Source organism: Lissotriton helveticus, chromosome 5_1 (genome assembly GCF_964261635.1).
Source record: "Lissotriton helveticus chromosome 5_1, aLisHel1.1, whole genome shotgun sequence".
In the NCBI taxonomy this organism is placed as follows: domain Eukaryota; kingdom Metazoa; phylum Chordata; class Amphibia; order Caudata; family Salamandridae; genus Lissotriton; species Lissotriton helveticus.
Window position 1 is genome coordinate 1,604,356,393 of NC_136065.1, and position 27,274 is coordinate 1,604,383,666.

General features: G+C 48.3%; 1 protein-coding gene across 1 annotated transcript in view; it reads right to left on the reverse strand.

Annotated features, from left to right (window-relative positions):
* LOC144755649 (cytosolic phospholipase A2 gamma-like) overlaps window positions 1–27,274 on the reverse strand; it is a 649,811-nt gene that overhangs the window by 577,738 nt on the left and 44,799 nt on the right. The gene's annotated exons all lie outside the window — the stretch shown is intronic.

Genomic DNA, 27,274 nt, shown 5'->3' on the forward strand with positions numbered 1-27,274 from the left:
CAGCCAGGATAGCTTAACTGCAGTGGTGTGGAGAGCATGGGACTCACGTCTGAGCCTACCAATCCGACTCGGGGTGACGAATGCAAAAACAACAGTTGATGGACAGAATGCAGAACAATGTCATACATTCACCCCAGTACAGAGATCTGGGCCTAAATCCATAATTTTTTTGCGCCTAACAGCACCCCAGTTCAGACATGGCCATGTGCAAATCAGCCTTGACCCTGTGCCTCATGGGAACAGTCCAGCCCGAACTGCCAAGCCATGTCTTTCCTGGACTGGAATCAAGCATCCTAGGACCGGTTTCTGGCTATTAGCTGTCATCAGCCAGGATAGCTTGACTCCAGTGGTGTGGAGAGCATAGGACTCACGTCTGAGCATACCCGTCCACTCAGGGTGACAAATGCAAAAACAACAGTTGATGGACAGAATGCAGAACAATGTCATACATTCACCCCAGTACAGAGATCTGGGCCTAAATCCATCGTTTTTTTGCACTCCACACCATCCCAGTTCAGACATGGCCATATGCAAATCAGCCTTGACCCTGTGCCTCATGGGAACAGTCCAGCCCGAACTGCCAAGCCATGTCTTTCCTGGACTGGAATCAAGCATCCTAGGACCGGTTTCTGGCTATCAACCGTCTTCAGCCAGGATAGCTTGACTCCAGTGGTGTGGAGAGCATGGGACTCACGTCTGAGCATACCCATCCCACTCGGTGTGACAAATGCAAAAACAACAGTTGATGGACAGAATGCAGAACAATGTCATACATTCACCCCAGTACAGAGATCTGGGCCTAAATCCATCGTTTTTTTGCACTCCACACCACCCCAGTTCAGACATGGCAATGTGGAAATCAGCCTTGACCCTGTGCCTCATGGGAACAGTCCAGCTCGAACTGCCAAGCCATGTCTTTCCTGGACTGGAATCAAGCATCCTAGGACCGGTTTCTGGCTATCAGCCGTCATCAGCCAAGATAGCTTGACTCCAGTGGTGTGGAGAGCATGGGGACTCACGTCTGAGCATACCCATCCACACGGGGTGACAAATACAAAAACAACAGTTGAAGGACAGAATGCAGAACAATGTCATACATTCACCCCAGTACAGAGATCTGGGCCTAAATCCATCATTTTTTTGCACTCCACACCACCCCAGTTCAGACATGGCCATATGCAAATCAGCCTTGACCCTGTGCCTCGTGGGAACAGTCCAGCCCGAACTGCCAAGCCATGTCTTTCCTAGACCGGAATCAAGCATCCTAGGACCCGTTTCTGGCTATCAGCCGTCTTCAGCCAGGATAGCTTAACTCCAGTGGTGTGGAGAGCATGGGACTCACGTCTGAGCCTACCAATCCGACTCGGGGTGACGAATGCAAAAACAACAGTTGATGGACAGAATGCAGAACAATGTCATACATTCACCCCAGTACAGAGATCTGGGCCTAAATCCATCATTTTTTTGCACCTCACAGCACCCCAGTTCAGACATGGCCATGTGCAAATCAGCCTTGACCCTGTGCCTCATGGGAACAGTCCAGCCCGAACTGCCAAGCTATGTCTTTCCTGGACTGGAATCAAGCATCCTAGGACCGGTTTCTGGCTATTAGCCGTCATCAGCCAGGATAGCTTGACTCCAGTGGTGTGGAGAGCATGGGACTCACGTCTGAGCATACCCGTCCACTCAGGGTGACAAATGCAAAAACAACAGTTGATGGACAGAATGCAGAACAATGTCATACATTCACCCCAGTACAGAGATCTGGGCCTAAATCCATCGTTTTTTTTGCACTCCACACCACCCCAGTTCAGACATGGCCTTATGCAAATCAGCCTTGACCCTGTGCCTCATGGGAACAGTCCAGCCCGAACTGCCAAGCCATGTCTTTCCTGGACCGGAATCAAGCATCCTAGGACCAGTTTCTGGCTATCAGCCGTCTTCAGCCAGGATAGCTTGACTCCAGTGGCGTGGAGAGCATGGGACTCCCGTCTGAGCATACCCATCCCCCTCTGGGTGACAAATGCAAAAACAACGGTTGATGGACAGAATGCAGAACAATGTCATACATTCACCCCAGTACAGAGATCTGGGCCTAAATCCATCGTTTTTTTGCACTCCACACCACCCCAGTTCAGACATGGCCATATACAAATCAGCCTTGACCCTGTGCCTAATGGGAACAGTCCAGCCCGAACTGCCAAGCCATGTCTTTCCTGGTCCGGAATCAAGCATCCTAGGACCGGTTTCTGGCTATCAGCCGTCTTCAGCCAGGATAGCTTGACTCCAGTGGTGTGGAGAGCATGGGACTCACATCTGGGCATACCCATCCCACTCGGGGTGACAAATGCAAAAACAACAGTTGATGGACAGAATGCAGAACAATGTCATACATTCACCCCAGTACAGAGATCTGGGCCTAAATCCATCGTTTTTTTGCACTCCACACCACCCCAGTTCAGACATGGCCATATGCAAATCAGCCTTGACCCTGTGCCTCATGGGAACAGTCCAGCCCGAACTGCCAAGCCATGTCTTTCCTGGACCGGAATCAAGCATCCTAGGACCGGTTTCTGGCTATCAACCGTCTTCAGCCAGGATAGCTTGACACAAGCGGTGTGGAGAGCATGGGACTCACGTCTGAGCATACCCATCCACTCGGGGTGACAAATGCAAAAACAACAGTTGATGGACAGAATGCAGAACAATGTCATACATTCACCCCAGTACAGAGATCTGGGCCTAAATCCATCATTTTTTTGCACTCCACACCACCCCAGTTCAGACATGGCCATATGCAAATCAGCCTTGACCCTGTGCCTCGTGGGAACAGTCCAGCCCGAACTGCCAAGCCATGTCTTTCCTAGACCGGAATCAAGCATCCTAGGACCCGTTTCTGGCTATCAGCCGTCTTCAGCCAGGATAGCTTAACTCCAGTGGTGTGGAGAGCATGGGACTCACGTCTGAGCCTACCAATCCGACTCGGGGTGACGAATGCAAAAACAACAGTTGATGGACAGAATGCAGAACAATGTCATACATTCACCCCAGTACAGAGATCTGGGCCTAAATCCATCATTTTTTTGCACCTCACAGCACCCCAGTTCAGACATGGCCATGTGCAAATCAGCCTTGACCCTGTGCCTCATGGGAACAGTCCAGCCCGAACTGCCAAGCCATGTCTTTCCTGGACTGGAATCAAGCATCCTAGGACCGGTTTCTGGCTATTAGCCGTCATCAGCCAGGATAGCTTGACTCCAGTGGTGTGGAGAGCATGGGACTCCCGTCTGAGCATACCCATCCCCCTCTGGGTGACAAATGCAAAAACAACGGTTGATGGACAGAATGCAGAACAATGTCATACATTCACCCCAGTACAGAGATCTGGGCCTAAATCCATCGTTTTTTTGCACTCCACACCACCCCAGTTCAGACATGGCCATATACAAATCAGCCTTGACCCTGTGCCTAATGGGAACAGTCCAGCCCGAACTGCCAAGCCATGTCTTTCCTGGTCCGGAATCAAGCATCCTAGGACCGGTTTCTGGCTATCAGCCGTCTTCAGCCAGGATAGCTTGACTCCAGTGGTGTGGAGAGCATGGGACTCACATCTGGGCATACCCATCCCACTCGGGGTGACAAATGCAAAAACAACAGTTGATGGACAGAATGCAGAACAATGTCATACATTCACCCCAGTACAGAGATCTGGGCCTAAATCCATCGTTTTTTTGCACTCCACACCACCCCAGTTCAGACATGGCCATATGCAAATCAGCCTTGACCCTGTGCCTCATGGGAACAGTCCAGCCCGAACTGCCAAGCCATGTCTTTCCTGGACCGGAATCAAGCATCCTAGGACCGGTTTCTGGCTATCAACCGTCTTCAGCCAGGATAGCTTGACACAAGCGGTGTGGAGAGCATGGGACTCACGTCTGAGCATACCCATCCACTCGGGGTGACAAATGCAAAAACAACAGTTGATGGACAGAATGCAGAACAATGTCATACATTCACCCCAGTACAGAGATCTGGGCCTAAATCCATCATTTTTTTGCACTCCACACCACCCCAGTTCAGACATGGCCATATGCAAATCAGCCTTGACCCTGTGCCTCGTGGGAACAGTCCAGCCCGAACTGCCAAGCCATGTCTTTCCTAGACCGGAATCAAGCATCCTAGGACCCGTTTCTGGCTATCAGCCGTCTTCAGCCAGGATAGCTTAACTCCAGTGGTGTGGAGAGCATGGGACTCACGTCTGAGCCTACCAATCCGACTCGGGGTGACGAATGCAAAAACAACAGTTGATGGACAGAATGCAGAACAATGTCATACATTCAATCCAGTACAGAGATCTGGGCCTAAATCCATCATTTTTTGCACCTCACAGCACCCCAGTTCAGACATGGCCATGTGCAAATCAGCCTTGACCCTGTGCCTCATGGGAACAGTCCAGCCCGAACTGCCAAGCCATGTCTTTCCTGGACTGGAATCAAGCATCCTAGGACCGGTTTCTGGCTATTAGCCGTCATCAGCCAGGATAGCTTGACTCCAGTGGTGTGGAGAGCATGGGACTCACGTCTGAGCATACCCGTCCACTCAGGGTGACAAATGCAAAAACAACAGTTGATGGACAGAATGCAGAACAATGTCATACATTCACCCCAGTACAGAGATCTGGGCCTAAATCCATCGTTTTTTTTGCACTCCACACCACCCCAGTTCAGACATGGCCTTATGCAAATCAGCCTTGACCCTGTGCCTCATGGGAACAGTCCAGCCCGAACTGCCAAGCCATGTCTTTCCTGGACCGGAATCAAGCATCCTAGGACCAGTTTCTGGCTATCAGCCGTCTTCAGCCAGGATAGCTTGACTCCAGTGGCGTGGAGAGCATGGGACTCCCGTCTGAGCATACCCATCCCCCTCTGGGTGACAAATGCAAAAACAACGGTTGATGGACAGAATGCAGAACAATGTCATACATTCACCCCAGTACAGAGATCTGGGCCTAAATCCATCGTTTTTTTGCACTCCACACCACCCCAGTTCAGACATGGCCATATACAAATCAGCCTTGACCCTGTGCCTAATGGGAACAGTCCAGCCCGAACTGCCAAGCCATGTCTTTCCTGGTCCGGAATCAAGCATCCTAGGACCGGTTTCTGGCTATCAGCCGTCTTCAGCCAGGATAGCTTGACTCCAGTGGTGTGGAGAGCATGGGACTCACATCTGGGCATACCCATCCCACTCGGGGTGACAAATGCAAAAACAACAGTTGATGGACAGAATGCAGAACAATGTCATACATTCACCCCAGTACAGAGATCTGGGCCTAAATCCATCGTTTTTTTGCACTCCACACCACCCCAGTTCAGACATGGCCATATGCAAATCAGCCTTGACCCTGTGCCTCATGGGAACAGTCCAGCCCGAACTGCCAAGCCATGTCTTTCCTGGACCGGAATCAAGCATCCTAGGACCGGTTTCTGGCTATCAACCGTCTTCAGCCAGGATAGCTTGACACAAGCAGTGTGGAGAGCATGGGACTCACGTCTGAGCATACCCATCCACTCGGGGTGACAAATGCAAAAACAACAGTTGATGGACAGAATGCAGAACAATGTCATACATTCACCCCAGTACAGAGATCTGGGCCTAAATCCATCTTTTTTTTGCACTCCACACCACCCCAGTTCAGACATGGCCATATGCAAATCAGCCTTGACCCTGTGCCTCATGGGAACAGTCCAGCCCGAACTGCCAAGCCATGTCTTTCCTGGACTGGAATCAAGCATCCTAGGACCGGTTTCTGGCTATCAACCGTCTTCAGCCAGGATAGCTTGACTCCAGTGGTGTGGAGAGCATGGGACTCACGTCTGAGCAAACCCATCCCACTCGGTGTGACAAATGCAAAAACAACAGTTGATGGACAGAATGCAGAACAATGTCATACATTCACCCCAGTACAGAGATCTGGGCCTAAATCCATTGTTTTTTTGCACTCCACACCACCCCAGTTCAGACATGGCCATATGCAAATCAGCCTTGACCCTGTGCCTCATGGGAACAGTCCAGCCCGAACTGCCAAGCCATGTCTTTCCTGGACCGGAATCAAGCATCCTAGGACCGGTTTCTGGCTATCAACCGTCTTCAGCCAGGATAGCTTGACACAAGCGGTGTGGAGAGCATGGGACTCACGTCTGAGCATAACCATCCACTCGGGGTGACAAATGCAAAAACAACAGTTGATGGACAGAATGCAGAACAATGTCATACATTCACCCCAGTACAGAGATCTGGGCCTAAATCCATCATTTTTTTGCACTCCACACCACCCCAGTTCAGACATGGCCATATGCAAATCAGCCTTGACCCTGTGCCTCGTGGGAACAGTCCAGCCCGAACTGCCAAGCCATGTCTTTCCTAGACCGGAATCAAGCATCCTAGGACCCGTTTCTGGCTATCAGCCATATTCAGCCAGGATAGTTTAACTCCAGTGGTGTGGAGAGCATGGGACTCACGTCTGAGCCTACCAATCCGACTTGGGGTGACGAATGCAAAAACAACAGTTGATGGACAGAATGCAGAACAATGTCATACATTCAATCCAGTACAGAGATCTGGGCCTAAATCCATCATTTTTTTGCACCTCACAGCACCCCAGTTCAGACATGGCCATGTGCAAATCAGCCTTGACCCTGTGCCTCATGGGAACAGTCCAGCCCGAACTGCCAAGCCATGTCTTTCCTGGACTGGAATCAAGCATCCTAGGACCGGTTTCTGGCTATTAGCCGTCATCAGCCAGGATAGCTTGACTCCAGTGGTGTGGAGAGCATGGGACTCACGTCTGAGCATACCCGTCCACTCAGGGTGACAAATGCAAAAACAACAGTTGATGGAAAGAATGCAGAACAATGTCATACATTCACCCCAGTACAGAGATCTGGGCCTAAATCCATCGTTTTTTTTGCACTCCACACCACCCCAGTTCAGACATGGCCTTATGCAAATCAGCCTTGACCCTGTGCCTCATGGGAACAGTCCAGCCCGAACTGCCAAGCCATGTCTTTCCTGGACCGGAATCAAGCATCCTAGGACCAGTTTCTGGCTATCAGCCGTCTTCAGCCAGGATAGCTTGACTCCAGTGGCGTGGAGAGCATGGGACTCCCGTCTGAGCATACCCATCCCCCTCTGGGTGACAAATGCAAAAACAACGGTTGATGGACAGAATGCAGAACAATGTCATACATTCACCCCAGTACAGAGATCTGGGCCTAAATCCATCGTTTTTTTGCACTCCACACCACCCCAGTTCAGACATGGCCATATACAAATCAGCCTTGACCCTGTGCCTAATGGGAACAGTCCAGCCCGAACTGCCAAGCCATGTCTTTCCTGGTCCGGAATCAAGCATCCTAGGACCGGTTTCTGGCTATCAGCCGTCTTCAGCCAGGATAGCTTGACTCCAGTGGTGTGGAGAGCATGGGACTCACATCTGGGCATACCCATCCCACTCGGGGTGACAAATGCAAAAACAACAGTTGATGGACAGAATGCAGAACAATGTCATACATTCACCCCAGTACAGAGATCTGGGCCTAAATCCATCGTTTTTTTGCACTCCACACCACCCCAGTTCAGACATGGCCATATGCAAATCAGCCTTGACCCTGTGCCTCATGGGAACAGTCCAGCCCGAACTGCCAAGCCATGTCTTTCCTGGACCGGAATCAAGCATCCTAGGACCGGTTTCTGGCTATCAACCGTCTTCAGCCAGGATAGCTTGACACAAGCAGTGTGGAGAGCATGGGACTCACGTCTGAGCATACCCATCCACTCGGGGTGACAAATGCAAAAACAACAGTTGATGGACAGAATGCAGAACAATGTCATACATTCACCCCAGTACAGAGATCTGGGCCTAAATCCATCTTTTTTTTGCACTCCACACCACCCCAGTTCAGACATGGCCATATGCAAATCAGCCTTGACCCTGTGCCTCATGGGAACAGTCCAGCCCGAACTGCCAAGCCATGTCTTTCCTGGACTGGAATCAAGCATCCTAGGACCGGTTTCTGGCTATCAACCGTCTTCAGCCAGGATAGCTTGACTCCAGTGGTGTGGAGAGCATGGGACTCACGTCTGAGCATACCCATCCCACTCGGTGTGACAAATGCAAAAACAACAGTTGATGGACAGAATGCAGAACAATGTCATACATTCACCCCAGTACAGAGATCTGGGCCTAAATCCATTGTTTTTTTGCACTCCACACCACCCCAGTTCAGACATGGCAATGTGGAAATCAGCCTTGACCCTGTGCCTCATGGGAACAGTCCAGCTCGAACTGCCAAGCCATGTCTTTCCTGGACTGGATTCAAGCATCCTAGGACCGGTTTCTGGCTATCAGCCGTCATCAGCCAAGATAGCTTGACTCCAGTGGTGTGGAGAGCATGGGGACTCACGTCTGAGCAAACCCATCCACATGGGGTGACAAATACAAAAACAACAGTTGATGGACAGAATGCAGAACAAAGTCATACATTCACCCAGTACAGAGATCTGGGCCTAAATCCATCGTTTTTTTGCACTCCACACCACCCCAGTTCAGACATGGCCATATGCAAATCAGCCTTGACCCTGTGCCTCATGGGAACAGTCCAGCCGAACTGCCAAGCCATGTCTTTCCTGGACCGGAATCAAGCATCCTAGGACCGGTTTCTGGCTATCAACCATCATCAGCCAGGATAGCTTGACACAAGCGGTGTGGAGAGCATGGGACTCACGTCTGAGCATACCCATCCACTCGGGGTGACAAATGCAAAAACAACAGTTGATGGACAGAATGCAGAACAATTCATACATTCACCCCAGTACAGAGATCTGGGCCTAAATCCATCTTTTTTTTTGCACTCCACACCACCCCAGTTCAGACATGGCCATATGCAAATCAGCCTTGACCCTGTGCCTCATGGGAACAGTCCAGCCCGAACTGCCAAGCCATGTCTTTCCTGGACTGGAATCAAGCATCCTAGGACCGGTTTCTGGCTATCAACCGTCTTCAGCCAGGATAGCTTGACTCCAGTGGTGTGGAGAGCATGGGACTCACGTCTGAGCATACCCATCCCACTCGGTGTGACAAATGCAAAAACAACAGTTGATGGACAGAATGCAGAACACTGTCATACATTCACCCCAGTACAGAGATCTGGGCCTAAATCCATCGTTTTTTTGCACTCCACACCACCCCAGTTCAGACATGGCAATGTGGAAATCAGCCTTGACCCTGTGCCTCATGGGAACAGTCCAGCTCGAACTGCAAAGCCATGTCTTTCCTGGACTGGAATCAAGCATCCTAGGACCGGTTTCTGGCTATCAGCCGTCATCAGCCAAGATAGCTTGACTCCAGTGGTGTGGAGAGCATGGGGACTCACGTCTGAGCATACCCATCCACATGGGGTGACAAATACAAAAACAACAGTTGAAGGACAGAATGCAGAACAATGTCATACATTCACCCCAGTACAGAGATCTGTGCCTAAATCCATCATTTTTTTGCACTCCACACCACCCCAGTTCAGACATGGCCATATGCAAATCAGCCTTGACCCTGTGCCTCGTGGGAACAGTCCAGCCCGAACTGCCAAGCCATGTCTTTCCTAGACCGGAATCAAGCATCCTAGGACCCGTTTCTGGCTATCAGCCGTCTTCAGCCAGGATAGCTTAACTCCAGTGGTGTGGAGAGCATGGGACTCACGTCTGAGCATACCCATCCACATGGGGTGACAAATACAAAAACAACAGTTGAAGGACAGAATGCAGAACAATGTCATACATTCACCCCAGTACAGAGATCTGTGCCTAAATCCATCATTTTTTTGCACTCCACACCACCCCAGTTCAGACATGGCCATATACAAATCAGCCTTGACCCTGTGCCTCGTGGGAACAGTCCAGCCCGAACTGCCAAGCCATGTCTTTCCTAGACCGGAATCAAGCATCCTAGGACTGGTTTCTGGCTATCAGCTGTCTTCAGCCAGGATAGCTTGACTCCAGTGGTGTGGAGAGCATGGGACTCACGTCTAAGCATACCCTTCCCACTGAGGGTGACAAATGCAAAAACAACAGTTGATGGACAGAATGCAGAACAATGTCATACATTCACCCCAGTACAGAGATCTGGGCCTAAATCCATCGTTTTTTTGCACTCCACACCACCCCAGTTCAGACATGGCAATGTGGAAATCAGCCTTGACCCTGTGCCTCATGGGAACAGTCCAGCTCGAACTGCCAAGCCATGTCTTTCCTGGACTGGAATCAAGCATCCTAGGACCGGTTTCTGGCTATCAGCCGTCATCAGCCAAGATAGCTTGACTCCAGTGGTGTGGAGAGCATGGGGACTCACGTCTGAGCATACCCATCCACACGGGGTGACAAATACAAAAACAACAGTTGAAGGACAGAATGCAGAACAATGTCATACATTCACCCCAGTACAGAGATCTGGGCCTAAATCCATCATTTTTTTGCACTCCACACCACCCCAGTTCAGACATGGCCATATGCAAATCAGCCTTGACCCTGTGCCTCGTGGGAACAGTCCAGCCCGAACTGCCAAGCCATGTCTTTCCTAGACCGGAATCAAGCATCCTAGGACCCGTTTCTGGCTATCAGCCGTCTTCAGCCAGGATAGCTTAACTCCAGTGGTGTGGAGAGCATGGGACTCACATCTGAGCCTACCAATCCGACTCGGGGTGACGAATGCAAAAACAACAGTTGATGGACAGAATGCAGAACAATGTCATACATTCACCCCAGTACAGAGATCTGGGCCTAAATCCATCATTTTTTTGCACCTCACAGCACCCCAGTTCAGACATGGCCATGTGCAAATCAGCCTTGACCCTGTGCCTCATGGGAACAGTCCCGCCCGAACTGCCAAGCCATGTCTTTCCTGGACTGGAATCAAGCATCCTAGGACCGGTTTCTGGCTATTAGCCGTCATCAGCCAGGATAGCTTGACTCCAGTGGTGTGGAGAGCATGGGACTCACATCTGGGCATACCCATCCCACTCGGGGTGACAAATGCAAAAACAACAGTTGATGGACAGAATGCAGAACAATGTCATACATTCACCCCAGTACAGAGATCTGGGCCTAAATCCATCGTTTTTTTGCACTCCACACCACCCCAGTTCAGACATGGCCATATGCAAATCAGCCTTGACCCTGTGCCTCATGGGAACAGTCCAGCCCGAACTGCCAAGCCATGTCTTTCCTAGACCGGAATCAAGCATCCTAGGACCGGTTTCTGGCTATCAGCCGTCTTCAGCCAGGATAGCTTAACTCCAGTGGTGTGGAGAGCATGGGACTCACGTCTGAGCATACCCATCCACATGGGGTGACAAATACAAAAACAACAGTTGAAGGACAGAATGCAGAACAATGTCATACATTCACCCCAGTACAGAGATCTGTGCCTAAATCCATCATTTTTTTGCACTCCACACCACCCCAGTTCAGACATGGCCATATGCAAATCAGCCTTGACCCTGTGCCTCGTGGGAACAGTCCAGCCCGAACTGCCAAGCCATGTCTTTCCTAGACCGGAATCAAGCATCCTAGGACTGGTTTCTGGCTATCAGCTGTCTTCAGCCAGGATAGCTTTACTCCAGTGGTGTGGAGAGCATGGGACTCACGTCTAAGCATACCCTTCCCACTGAGGGTGACAAATGCAAAAACAACAGTTGATGGACAGAATGCAGAACAATGTCATACATTCACCCCAGTACAGAGATCTGGGCCTAAATCCATCGTTTTTTTGCACTCCACACCACCCCAGTTCAGACATGGCAATGTGGAAATCAGCCTTGACCCTGTGCCTCATGGGAACAGTCCAGCTCGAACTGCCAAGCCATGTCTTTCCTGGACTGGAATCAAGCATCCTAGGACCGGTTTCTGGCTATCAGCCGTCATCAGCCAAGATAGCTTGACTCCAGTGGTGTGGAGAGCATGGGGACTCACGTCTGAGCATACCCATCCACACGGGGTGACAAATACAAAAACAACAGTTGAAGGACAGAATGCAGAACAATGTCATACATTCAACCCAGTACAGAGATCTGGGCCTAAATCCATCATTTTTTTGCACTCCACACCACCCCAGTTCAGACATGGCCATATGCAAATCAGCCTTGACCCTGTGCCTCGTGGGAACAGTCCAGCCCGAACTGCCAAGCCATGTCTTTCCTAGACCGGAATCAAGCATCCTAGGACCCGTTTCTGGCTATCAGCCATCTTCAGCCAGGATAGCTTAACTCCAGTGGTGTGGAGAGCATGGGACTCACGTCTGAGCCGACCAATCCGACTCGGGGTGACGAATGCAAAAACAACAGTTGATGGACAGAATGCAGAACAATGTCATACATTCACCCCAGTACAGAGATCTGGGCCTAAATCCATCATTTTTTTGCACCTCACAGCACCCCAGTTCAGACATGGCCATGTGCAAATCAGCCTTGACCCTGTGCCTCATGGGAACAGTCCAGCCCGAACTGCCAAGCCATGTCTTTCCTGGACTGGAATCAAGCATCCTAGGACCGGTTTCTGGCTATTAGCCGTCATCAGCCAGGATAGCTTGACTCCAGTGGTGTGGAGAGCATGGGACTCACGTCTGAGCATACCCGTCCACTCAGGGTGACAAATGCAAAAACAACAGTTGATGGACAGAATGCAGAACAATGTCATACATTCACCCCAGTACAGAGATCTGGGCCTAAATCCATCGTTTTTTTTGCACTCCACACCACCCCAGTTCAGACATGGCCTTATGCAAATCAGCCTTGACCCTGTGCCTCATGGGAACAGTCCAGCCCGAACTGCCAAGCCATGTCTTTCCTGGACCGGAATCAAGCATCCTAGGACCAGTTTCTGGCTATCAGCCGTCTTCAGCCAGGATAGCTTGACTCCAGTGGCGTGGAGAGCATGGGACTCCCGTCTGAGCATACCCATCCCCCTCTGGGTGACAAATGCAAAAACAACGGTTGATGGACAGAATGCAGAACAATGTCATACATTCACCCCAGTACAGAGATCTGGGCCTAAATCCATCGTTTTTTTGCACTCCACACCACCCCAGTTCAGACATGGCCATATACAAATCAGCCTTGACCCTGTGCCTAATGGGAACAGTCCAGCCCGAACTGCCAAGCCATGTCTTTCCTGGTCCGGAATCAAGCATCCTAGGACCGGTTTCTGGCTATCAGCCGTCTTCAGCCAGGATAGCTTAACTCCAGTGGTGTGGAGAGCATGGGACTCACGTCTGAGCCGACCAATCCGACTCGGGGTGACGAATGCAAAAACAACAGTTGATGGACAGAATGCAGAACAATGTCATACATTCACCCCAGTACAGAGATCTGGGCCTAAATCCATCATTTTTTTGCACCTCACAGCACCCCAGTTCAGACATGGCCATGTGCAAATCAGCCTTGACCCTGTGCCTCATGGGAACAGTCCAGCCCGAACTGCCAAGCCATGTCTTTCCTGGACTGGAATCAAGCATCCTAGGACCGGTTTCTGGCTATTAGCCGTCATCAGCCAGGATAGCTTGACTCCAGTGGTGTGGAGAGCATGGGACTCACGTCTGAGCATACCCGTCCACTCAGGGTGACAAATGCAAAAACAACAGTTGATGGACAGAATGCAGAACAATGTCATACATTCACCCCAGTACAGAGATCTGGGCCTAAATCCATCGTTTTTTTTGCACTCCACACCACCCCAGTTCAGACATGGCCTTATGCAAATCAGCCTTGACCCTGTGCCTCATGGGAACAGTCCAGCCCAAACTGCCAAGCCATGTCTTTCCTGGACCGGAATCAAGCATCCTAGGACCAGTTTCTGGCTATCAGCCGTCTTCAGCCAGGATAGCTTGACTCCAGTGGCGTGGAGAGCATGGGACTCCCGTCTGAGCATACCCATCCCCCTCTGGGTGACAAATGCAAAAACAACGGTTGATGGACAGAATGCAGAACAATGTCATACATTCACCCCAGTACAGAGATCTGGGCCTAAATCCATCGTTTTTTTGCACTCCACACCACCCCAGTTCAGACATGGCCATATACAAATCAGCCTTGACCCTGTGCCTAATGGGAACAGTCCAGCCCGAACTGCCAAGCCATGTCTTTCCTGGTCCGGAATCAAGCATCCTAGGACCGGTTTCTGGCTATCAGCCGTCTTCAGCCAGGATAGCTTGACTCCAGTGGTGTGGAGAGCATGGGACTCACATCTGGGCATACCCATCCCACTCGGGGTGACAAATGCAAAAACAACAGTTGATGGACAGAATGCAGAACAATGTCATACATTCACCCCAGTACAGAGATCTGGGCCTAAATCCATCGTTTTTTTGCACTCCACACCACCCCAGTTCAGACATGGCCATATGCAAATCAGCCTTGACCCTGTGCCTCATGGGAACAGTCCAGCCCGAACTGCCAAGCCATGTCTTTCCTGGACCGGAATCAAGCATCCTAGGACCGGTTTCTGGCTATCAACCGTCTTCAGCCAGGATAGCTTGACACAAGCGGTGTGGAGAGCATGGGACTCACGTCTGAGCATACCCATCCACTCGGGGTGACAAATGCAAAAACAACAGTTGATGGACAGAATGCAGAACAATGTCATACATTCACCCCAGTACAGAGATCTGGGCCTAAATCCATCTTTTTTTTGCACTCCACACCACCCCAGTTCAGACATGGCCATATGCAAATCAGCCTTGACCCTGTGCCTCATGGGAACAGTCCAGCCCGAACTGCCAAGCCATGTCTTTCCTGGACTGGAATCAAGCATCCTAGGACCGGTTTCTGGCTATCAACCGTCTTCAGCCAGGATAGCTTGACTCCAGTGGTGTGGAGAGCATGGGACTCACGTCTGAGCATACCCATCCCACTCGGTGTGACAAATGCAAAAACAACAGTTGATGGACAGAATGCAGAACAATGTCATACATTCACCCCAGTACAGAGATCTGGGCCTAAATCCATCGTTTTTTTGCACTCCACACCACCCCAGTTCAGACATGGCAATGTGGAAATCAGCCTTGACCCTGTGCCTTATGGGAACAGTCCAGCTCGAACTGCCAAGCCATGTCTTTCCTGGACTGGATTCAAGCATCCTAGGACCGGTTTCTGGCTATCAGCCGTCATCAGCCAAGATAGCTTGACTCCAGTGGTGTGGAGAGCATGGGGACTCACGTCTGAGCAAACCCATCCACATGGGGTGACAAATACAAAAACAACAGTTGATGGACAGAATGCAGAACAATGTCATACATTCACCCCAGTACAGAGATCTGGGCCTAAATCCATCGTTTTTTTGCACTCCACACCACCCCAGTTCAGACATGGCCATATGCAAATCAGCCTTGACCCTGTGCCTCATGGGAACAGTCCAGCCGAACTGCCAAGCCATGTCTTTCCTGTGTGGAAAAGTAAATTTTGCCATGTTCTGTGTCCCTACGTGTTCCCCATCTTATGTTATGTGTGCATGATTAATATGCATATGTATTCCCCATGTTTGATTAAAGACGCACCTACAGTTGTGTCCATCTCTAGTATGCCAGTTTTCAGTTCTCGTGAAAGCTATGAGTATTAGGCCTATGTAAAGTTACGTTGCCACGTTTCTCAGTGTGCACGTTATTTCATTGTAAAGTCCCCGTTTCTAGGCCTCAAAAGGGCCCGGACACCAGATTCAGCTCCTGTCTCCTGAGCCCTCGCTGAGGAGCGATACAGCCCCCACCTGTATTCCTGACCCTTCACTTACTTCCTGCCTCACAGTGCCCGGCTCGGCCTGGCTCTGCCTGCTAGTCTGCCAAGAGTATGTTATGATTCTAGTTATCAGTCCAGCCCTCCTTCTCTGCATTCCTAAGCTACTGAATCGCATCAATAGTTTCCGTCATCGTCTAGCCCTTACGTCTCCATGTAAGAGAAATACTGTATTTATGGTCATTTAATATTCTTCATCACGCACTATATGTAGAATAATGCATGCTCCAGTCTTAGAGTCTGTTAGCCTCTCCCCTCCTGACTTTTAGTTTATATCAACATGTTCTCTAAACATCAGATACTAGATATTGTTTAGGCACATGTCGCCCTGACTCTCCAGACTCCAGTCTCTGCTCCTAGCACAGAGTTCATAGCCCCCAGCTTCTCCTAGTAACACGTCATTGTCAGTTTGTGCGCACTATTAGGTTAGAGGTCCCGGCTCCTTAGGTAGCCCCCTCCATGTTTCCGCCCCATTTATGACATATTCTGTTACGTTTACATCACATGTCTATGTATACGCCTCCTGTTACACCCACTTTCACCCTTATCTTTCGCGACTGCTATTGACCACACCCACTGCTCCGCCTATTGTATGTATTGTAATGCAACTGTTTTAGTATATATGCTTGTGTACTGTTATTAAAGTCAGCGCGCGCTCATCCCAGATCCAGCCCCGGCAGCTGCCGGGCTCTGCCATCCTATTCCTGTGCAGGTTGTCCTGTTCCTGTCCTTTATGCTGTATTAAACCTGCAAACTCCTACTACCTCGAATCTTGACTCTTATTTATTGAGCTATCTGTTATTGCTATGTCCAGTCAAACCTAGATCCGGTATTATTTATTTATATACCACATAATGGCGCCCGAATAGGGACTTGCCCTTTCCCCACGCGCCGGTGAAGCCACGTATGCCCCCTGACCCTCTGCAGCCGTGACGGAACCATACCGGCCACGTGCAGATATTTCTGCTTCAAGTATCCCTCAGGCCCACGGAGGAGACGGAGGTTGCGGTCCAGCATCCAGACGAGGCGGTGGACGAACGCGGCAAGTCCCGACCAGAGCCCAAGCCGAGAGTTCAAGGTCCGAGGTATCCGGAGGCCCACCCGTAACAGAAGTCCGAAGTTCGTCCGTCCGGCGTCGAAGCAGTCCAGTCCAGTCCGAGGCCTTCCGTTCTTGCTGCCCGGTGAGTACCGTTGCTGGGGTAGTATCTAGACAGGGTCAATCTAATTGTCTCTGGTCCGTGGGGTTTGGTGGTACACAGATCTCAAAACGAAGTGTCCACTTCGGTGGATGCGGGTCCTGACGTGTCTCTTTATGAGACCGGTAAGTTTCGTACTGTTTCAGCAGTGCATCTAGTCTCTGTTCTAGCCAGTTCTGTTCTCGAGAAAATTCATGTATTCTGTTTTCCGTATTCCAGGTAGTATTTTGTCAGAACTGTTATTTTAAATGTTCTTCATGTATTTTAATGTCGTGGTATGAGAGTGGTGTAATTATCGTGTTCATTGTGTATTATATTGTGTCTAGATTACAGTTCCGTCATGCCGTTGTTCTCGAAACTACGTCAGTTAAAAACCAGAAAAGGTCTGTTAGAAGCAGCAGTTCCTGTCCCGCCTAGGGACAGTCCAGGTCATTTTATGTATCAGAAGCATGGCATAAGTGCCATATTATATCTAGATTTATGGGTGGAGTACACCAAACAGTTAGAAGAAAAGTATAGATGGCCCGTATCGGGTACATGGGATGCCGAGTGCATCATGCGAGTAGAAGAAGCATTATGGAAAAAGAAAGCCAGACAGTCACAGAAAGATGCCATCGAGTTATGGCGCAAAGAATCTCATAAAAGAACCGAAAAAGAAATCAGAAAGTCAGAATTAAGTAGAGAATCCTTAGAACGAGCCCAAGAAAGGGAATTAATCGAGATAGGTGAATGAGTTAAAACCGAACAGTCAGACAGACAGAGGAATGCCCTCATTAAGGGTATGTATCCTCTTCTTGCCGAGGGCTTGCCAAAAGCGACCCCGGAGGCATCCAGTAATTTTCCGCCACCATTAGTTCCGACCAAGCTACGTCACAAACCGACCGCAGCTGATATTTTCATCTCGTCCTACTTGGACGACACAGTCCCAGAATATACAAATCCTGTTCCGACAGCCCCTGTAAATCATGCCATTCCTGCTCCTCCAGATACCGGAGTACCTGCTACGGTACCCCCGGTCCAGCCTACATTACAACTTCCCGCCACTCTGCCAGCACGAAGAGTATCAGTCGATGATACCAGTTTAGGGGCCGCAGGAGGAGGTCCTCCTGGTACCCCGCCACCACACCAACGTTTAACGTTAGTCGAGTTACATGAATGTGCATTACAGCGTACGCCCAAATATAAGTCCGTTGCAGATATCCGACGAGCTCTCACTGAATGCCGCTATGATCCAGTTGCAGGTGATGATAGCACAGTTATATATTCCATCCGTGTAAGACGGGTGACCGGGTATTTGGACACCCTACCGAATATGAAAGAAGATCTGGACAGAATATATCGTTTCATCCGTACAGGGGATGATCCAGAAAGTATTGGCGAAGCCATGTCCCAAAGGAAAGCTGAGATCCAACTCATGCTATTAAAGTTTCTGATTAATTGTTTAATAAGAGAACAAGATTACCCGTCCAAAGATCCGGCCGAAATGAGAATCCTGACAAGGTGGAGTGATAATATAGCCGAGGGTAAACACAGAACTATCAGTAGTATAGAGAGTATGTACAAGAGAATTCGTAAGGAAATAATAAAGTTACACGAACAACGTAAAGCAGCACAAGTAAGCGAGAAAGAGAATGACTCTCCTACGGAAGAGGTAGACGACGAGAATCCCGCCAGAATAGCGTATGTAGGAAAATCTAGATTTCCAGACCGCCATTTACGCCTAGAACGCAAGAAAACTGTTCATCTTCCAGCACCAGAACAAGGTTCTCTAGAACAAGTATTTCAAGCTACCGATCAAATTCTGAAATCACGAATCGGTTATAGTGAATTAAGTACTATGCATGTACAAGAACTAGTCCGATCAGCAGTCCGATGGATTACTGATTCTACCACTTTTCCAGATGAAATAGTGGCACAAATGTTTCTGAAACTGCCCCCAGCCAAGCAGCGACTGGTGGGTATGTATATGATCCAGCACCTCATTACATTGTATGAGGGTCAACATTCCGATCCAGGTCCGTTACATGATGTCCTGAACGAGTTACTCCAGTATAGATGGAAAGGTTTAGGTACCGATTTAATTAGTGTCATTCTAGAACAACGCCACAAATATAGAACGTTCCTGAACCCGCATTTTGTTCATGTTTCACCTCCAGAAAGTAAACCGTTTTACATAGATAGACAGAATCCGTTACGAGAAGTACACCCAGTCAGGACAGCAGATGGTGAAATGCAAAGAGTATTTGTTTACACCCCGATTACAAAGATGGAACTCTTAGAAATGAAGAAATTAATTCCCTGTCATGACAAAGATCCAGCAGGGTTCCACCGAGAATTAAAAGACATGCTCCGTATGGGAGAATACACGTATCCAGATATTATTAAAATGCTAAAGGTCCTGTTGCCCGCAGGGGTATACGAGAAACTCAAGGAAAAGGAATGGGAGGTGGGAGAGAAAAAGATCGATTGGGCAGTTCTAGAAGCTGAAGATAAGATACGAGTACCAGGTACCGGTCTTGGAGAGAAATGTAAAGAATTACCAGAACTGTTAATACAAGTTTTGCCCAGGTTATTAGCCACTAAAAAGGAAGACTGGGATGCAATCTCAGCCTGTAAACAGAAACAAGACGAAGACACTAGTGATTTTTATTCTAGATTTGAAAAATGCTTTATTATAAACAGTGGCTTGAAGACGAGTAGCGAGTCATACCCTCATCTTTTTGTTACTAAATTAGTCGAGAATTCAAGTCCACAAGTTAAGAATCGAGTTTTGAAAGTCGAAAGTACATGGCAAGCTAGTACCCCGTCCCAGATGTTACAGATGCTCCAGTACCACCAGAATAGAATCAGAGAAGAGCAAGAACACGAGAGAAAACGTATGAAAGACACGAAAATGAAAGTACTAGTTGCACAATCTGTTCCTCAGGACAGTCAGAAGAGGGGTCCGAATCAAGCCAGTCATCCTGCAGCTCCCGTTAAAGGGACATGCAATTATTGTAAACAGCCAGGTCATTTCATAAACGAGTGTGCAGTTCTGAAACACAATATAGCTACTGGTAAGACTAAAGAAAGACCACGTCCGCCTAGACAAGAACAAGTTTCACAGACTTCTCAGCCACAGAATGCACAACAGACAGTTCCAGCACCGCAGCCTATTGCTGCAACACAGCATGTTACACAGCAGATGTACCAGTATGCACAGAGTATCCAGAGTATCAGCAGTACTCATGAAACAGCCTAGAGAGGGAGGTAGGCTTGCCTCTCATCGAAATTCCTGTAGATCAAGAAGGTCCCTATGTTCATAGTCAAGTACTAGGGAAAGACAGAAAGTTTCTGATTGATACAGGGGCAAGTAGGACGACCATCAGTCACGCCGAAGTTCCAGGGGCTCCGCTCTCAGGCTCTAGAAATGTTTCCCTTGGATTTTCAGGAAAGCCTATTGTAAACGAGATATCTAAGCCAGTTACTCTAGAAGTAGGTCCATTGTCCCGCACTACTGATCTGTTACTTACGAAGTCATGTCCAGAAAATCTGTTAGGTATTAAGACACTGAAAGAATTAGGTGCAGTTATTTGCTGCTCCCCAGAGGGAATACGACTGTTTCTACGTGACTTCAAGGGTCACTATGTATTACGAGATTTTGATCCAAGATTGTCCAATGTTCCGCAGCATCTATGGGCGCAAGGTCCAACTGATGTAGGTTTCATGCAAATCACACCCCATCGTGTGACTCTCAAACCAGGTGTAGTGTTACCACGAATCAGACAGTACAGATTGCCGCCTGAGGCTGTAGCAGCCTTATCCAAAATTATTGACGAGCTCATGGCTCAAGGAGTAGTTGTAGAAACTGACTCCAATGTATGTAATTCTCCGAACATTCCAGTCATGAAACGTACTGATCCAAATGCACCCCCAGTATATCGATTAGTGATTGACCTTCGAGAACTCAATAAATGTATTATTCCCCAGTACCCAGTTGTCCCAGATATTTCTTCCCTATTGACAGCCATTGATTCTGAGGCCTCATTTTTTACAGTCAAAGACCTCAAGAACGCGTTTTTCAGTGTCCCTATTCATCCAGACAGCCAGTTTCTTTTCGGATTTTGTTTAAATGGAAGGAGCTATATGTTCACACGAGCTCCTCAAGGTTTCACAGAAAGTCCTAGTATTTACAGTCAAGCACTTAAGAGACAACTAGACAATATTCACATGCCAACAGACACTGCCCTGCTCCAGTATGTCGATGATCTACTGATCACAGCCCGTTCTGAACGTGCTTGCGAGCGAGCATCACTTACAGTCTTGTATTTCCTTGCCGAGATGGGGCACAAGGTGTCCCCTTCGAAACTTCAATTCTGTGTCCAGCAAGTGATCTACTTAGGCCACTTACTGTCCAAGTGGGGTAGGCAGTTGACACCAGACCGTATCCAGTTAATAGCGAGTCTTCCTCAGCCCAAGACACAGAAGGAGGTACGTGCTTTTATCGGCCTTACTTCTTATTGTAGACAATGGATTCCTCAGTATGCATTTCTAGCTAAACCACTGATACAGTTAACAACACAGGAGGCAGCCGTATCGACTGTCCTCCCTTGGACATCTGAACATACACTTAGTTTCAATGAGTTGAAGAAAGCCTTATGCCAAGCTCCAGTTCTAGCTACACCGAACTACAGTAAGCCTTTTACACTTTTCGTCACAGAACGCGAAGGTACAGCATTATCTGTTCTCACACAAGATCAAGCAGGACAATACAAGCCCTGTGCTTATTTTTCGAGCACACTAGATCCTGTAGCCCAGGCTCTGCCTGCGTGCCTCAAGTCAGTTGCAGCCACAGCACTAGCTATCAGACAAAGTGATTCCATAGTATTAGGGCATTCCTTGACAGTACAAGTTCCACACTCTGTGGAAGTTCTTTTAAATCGAACACAGACTCAGCACTTGACAATTGCACGTTTAACAGGTTATGAACTGACACTGTTCCAGCCACACATAGAAATCAGACGCTGCAACGTTCTAAATCCTGCTACACTGTTACCGTCAGTTATTTCAAATCCTGCCACACACGACTGTGTGGAAGTAGTTAATATTATGACAAAGCCAAGACAAGATCTGACAGATATTCCATTACCAGATCCCGACCTGACACTTTATGTGGATGGTTCATGTATGAGAACAAGTACAGGAGAACTAGTAGCCGCGTATGCAGTGACTACTGACACTGAAGTTATAGAAACACACCGTATTGACACCCTGTCTGCTCAAGCAGCAGAGCTAGTTGCTCTGACACAAGCCTGCATACACGCTAAGAACCTGAAAGTTAATGTTTATACAGATTCACGCTACGCATTCGGAGTCGTACACGACTTTGGAGTACTCTGGCAGGAGAGAGGTTTCATGACTTCTCATGGAACCAAGATTCAGCATGGTCTCCTTATTCAAGCTCTGTTAGATGCCATACACTTACCGACATCTATTGCTATCATGAAGTGCAAGGCACATACGAAAGTTACTGACATTATTTCTCAAGGTAATGATCTAGCAGATCGCACAGCCAAGCTTACAGCACAGACTCCAGACATTTCAGTTAATCCAACACAGACACATACTCCAGCTCCGACTACCTGTATGACAGTTAAGGACCCTACTCAAGATGTCATAGATATCCAGTTACATGCTACTCCTGATGAAATCAAGAAATGGTCCGAACAAGGAGGGGTCCAGACAGATCAGGGTTGGGTAACGAAGGGTAGAGCCACATGGTTTCTCCCCGACTCTATGGTTCAAGTCATTATCAATACCGCACATAGTCCAGCACATTTAGGAGAAAAAGCTATGTTAGACAGTATCCAGAACATTTGGTTCAACAAGCATTTACGAGCTGCAGCCAAGCAGAAAGTCCGTACCTGTATGATATGTTGCCAGTTCAATCCAGGTAAAAGTGTCCCGGTGGAACAAGGTGGATTTCAGCCCCCTGACCACCCTTTTGAAGTCCTCCAGATGGATTATATTCAGATGGAGCGATGTCGAGGTTTCAAGTATGTCCTTGTAGTTGTATGCGCTTTGTCCAGGTGGACAGAGGCATATCCAGTCCCAGATTACACAGCCACGACCACTGCCAAGCAGTTGGTTCGTGAATTCTTCCCCCGCTACGGACTCCCTAGGGTCGTATATTCTGATAACGGCCAGCCATTCTCATCTGAGCTCATGAAACACGTTTCCCTTCTGTTAGGGTACCAGTGGAAGTTCCATTGTGTACGCCATCCTGAAGCAGCCGGTCTCGTAGAGAGACATAACCAGACCCTGAAAATCCGCATTGCCAAAATATGTAAAGAGAAAGGTGTGGACTGGTTAGTTGCTCTGCCAGTCGCTCTGTTTTATATGCGTATGGTCGCACATTCCAGATCAGGTCTGTCCCCGTACGAGGTCGTATTCGGCCGCCCCCCTAATATGTGGGGTACACCTAGACCCCGAAGTATTACCGATGTTTCAAGTAATATGCTGACAGATTACCTAGCTTCCTTGATGTCTGCCCTACACTCTTGTCGTTCACAGGTTTCTGCCGCATTTCCAGACAATACCGAGGTGGCACCGCATGACATCGTTCCCGGATGTTTGGTCCTTGTGAGGAACTTTGATCGTTCAAGTCCGCTGGAGCCTCGCTGGAAGGAGCCAAAACAGGTCCTCCTGGCCACCCGTACTGCCGTCAAGCTGGAAGGCAGGAAGGGCTGGGTCCACCTGTCTCACGTGAAAAAGTTTTATGGATTAAAGACTGTTTCCAAGAACGTCTCCGAGGATTTTAAGGATTGCCAAAGTACTATTCTTAAGGACTGTCCCGCAAAAGACAATGATACGAAACCCTCCCTGTTAGAGAAAACTCCGCAACAGGAGTATAAGCTAAAATTAAGGTCTAGTAAAATAAGTCAGCCAGTTTGATTGTCTAAGTCCTCCCCTAGGTGAAACGGTTAGACCGGTTTCTGACATGTATAAAATAGACCCCCATAGTGAGAGAGTTAGTCAAAACTCAATCCGATGTATCGTTTTTCTAAGTTTCATATTGTTTTTCAGCCTCATGATTACCTGCACAGGTTATGCACTTTATTTGTGTTTTCCAGTTTCTCATGTAAATAAGTCTTCTATTGCTACAGTAGAGCACACGTTTAGTGATCTGCCTCCTCATGAACTTTCTTATCGTCTTGCTATGCGTAATAATTCCTTTATCCGTATGTTACATTATTCACACCAGACCAGCAATGCCACTAATTGTTGGGTGTGTGGTCGACTCCCGCCTTTCCAGACACCGAAGGGAGTTCTGCCACTGTTTCCTTATCCATTTTCACATAATGGTTCGTGTGGAGCATGGTCCACGTTAATGTCATCCTCAACAGATATGTCCTTTCTTAACAGTACATGTTTTCCAGACAAGCAAGGTCTTCCCCACAGAACAGGGCTAGATCTAGAAAATGAAGTTTATAATTTAGGTAATTATTCTTCGAATTTCATGGTCCTGAATGTTCAGTCTGATATTACTCCAGTCTTACCTGCTATGTCAGTATTACCAGTCAAAGGCGAATTATGTGTCAGAAAGAATGGTTCCGTACATGTAGGACATAGTGATTGTACTACTATTGTCAAGTATAGTGACAGTGGGAAATCTATTTTTAAAGCTTCACGTCATTCTTATTTTGTTTGTGGTCAGACCGCATATGTTCGTCTGCCCCTCGATTGGGAGGGAACCTGTTACATTGCCTTCCTACTGCCACCAGTTTTTCTAGCCCCACCTGACTACCATAGGAATTCCCACCTAGTACATATCAGACACAAGAGAGACCTCCCGATTGTCGATTATACTGAAACTGCTATAGAACAATATATAGATATCAATAAAGGTGTATTTCCCTATTTAGGTACTGTTGTGAATAGTAAACTGATACGTAGATTAACCAGAACACTCGAGGCAGTAGTGATTGAGACTACTTCTGCTCTAGGTAATTTAACCGAAGAGCAATCCTTTATGAGAATTGTCGTGCTCCAGAATCGTCTCGTCCTTGACGTCATACTGGCCGATAGGGGCGGGGCATGTAGAGTCATCGGATCTAGTTGCTGCATTTTCATTCCTAATAACGCGCCGTCTGTTTATTCAGCTATAACCAGACTCCATAAAATTGCCCATATGTTACACCAAGATCCAGGCACCTGGACATGGTCCGGTTGGTTCTGGAATATAATTTCCGCCTGGGTATGGAAAGTGTTGTCCTTTCTAGGTATTGCAGTAGCGATCATATTCAGTTGCTGCCTCTGTATACAATGTGGCCCTGCGATTTGTGGCATTTGTGCTACCTCTTGTGTTCCTAGTCCCAAGTCCCGTTCTAAATCCCGTTCCAAGAAAATTCGAGACGAGCAAATGATACTGTATGAAATGATAGATGGTATCATGAATATTGATGTTTCCTGATGGAAACGTAGTGACAAGGAGGGAATGTGGAAAAGTAAATTTTGCCATGTTCTGTGTCCCTACGTGTTCCCCATCTTATGTTATGTGTGCATGATTAATATGCATATGTATTCCCCATGTTTGATTAAAGACGCACCTACAGTTGTGTCCATCTCTAGTATGCCAGTTTTCAGTTCTCGTGAAAGCTACGAGTATTAGGCCTATGTAAAGTTACGTGGCCACGTTTCTCAGTGTGCACGTTATTTCATTGTAAAGTCCCCGTTTCTAGGCCTCAAAAGGGCCCGGACACCAGATTCAGCTCCTGTCTCCTGAGCCCTCGCTGAGGAGCGATACAGCCCCCACCTGTATTCCTGACCCTTCACTTACTTCCTGCCTCACAGTGCCCGGCTCGGCCTGGCTCTGCCTGCTAGTCTGCCAAGAGTATGTTATGATTCTAGTTATCAGTCCAGCCCTCCTTCTCTGCATTCCTAAGCTACTGAATAGCATCAATAGTTTCCGTCATCGTCTAGCCCTTACGTCTCCATGTAAGAGAAATACTGTATTTATGGTCATTTAATATTCTTCATCACGCACTATATGTAGAATAATGCATGCTCCAGTCTTAGAGTCTGTTAGCCTCTCCCCTCCTGACTCTTAGTTTATATCAACATGTTCTCTAAACATCAGATACTAGATATTGTTTAGGCACATGTCGCCCTGACTCTCCAGACTCCAGTCTCTGCTCCTAGCACAGAGTTCACAGCCCCCAGCTTCTCCTAGTAACACGTCATTGTCAGTTTGTGCGCACTATTAGGTTAGAGGTCCCGGCTCCTTAGGTAGCCCCCTCCATGTTTCCGCCCCATTTATGACATATTCTGTTACGTTTACATCACATGTCTATGTATACGCCTCCTGTTACACCCACTTTCACCCTTATCTTTCGCGACTGCTATTGACCACACCCACTGCTCCGCCTATTGTATGTATTGTAATGCAACTGTTTTAGTATATATGCTTGTGTACTGTTATTAAAGTCAGCGCGCGCTCATCCCAGATCCAGCCCCGGCAGCTGCCGGGCTCTGCCATCCTATTCCTGTGCAGGTTGTCCTGTTCCTGTCCTTTATGCTGTATTAAACCTGCAAACTCCTACTACCTCGAATCTTGACTCTTATTTATTGAGCTATCTGTTATTGCTATGTCCAGTCAAACCTAGATCCGGTATTATTTATTTATATACCACACCTGGACCGGAATCAAGCATCCTAGGACCGGTTTCTGGCTATCAACCATCTTCAGCCAGGATAGCTTGACACAAGCGGTGTGGAGAGCATGGGACTCACGTCTGAGCATACCCATCCACTCGGGGTGACAAATGCAAAAACAACAGTTGATGGACAGAATGCAGAACAATTCATACATTCACCCCAGTACAGAGATCTGGGCCTAAATCCATCTTTTTTTTGCACTCCACACCACCCCAGTTCAGACATGGCCATATGCAAATCAGCCTTGACCCTGTGCCTCATGGGAACAGTCCAGCCGAACTGCCAAGCCATGTCTTTCCTGGACCGGAATCAAGCATCCTAGGACCGGTTTCTGGCTATCAACCATCTTCAGCCAGGATAGCTTGACACAAGCGGTGTGGAGAGCATGGGACTCACGTCTGAGCATACCCATCCACTCGGGGTGACAAATGCAAAAACAACAGTTGATGGACAGAATGCAGAACAATTCATACATTCACCCCAGTACAGAGATCTGGGCCTAAATCCATCTTTTTTTTGCACTCCACACCACCCCAGTTCAGACATGGC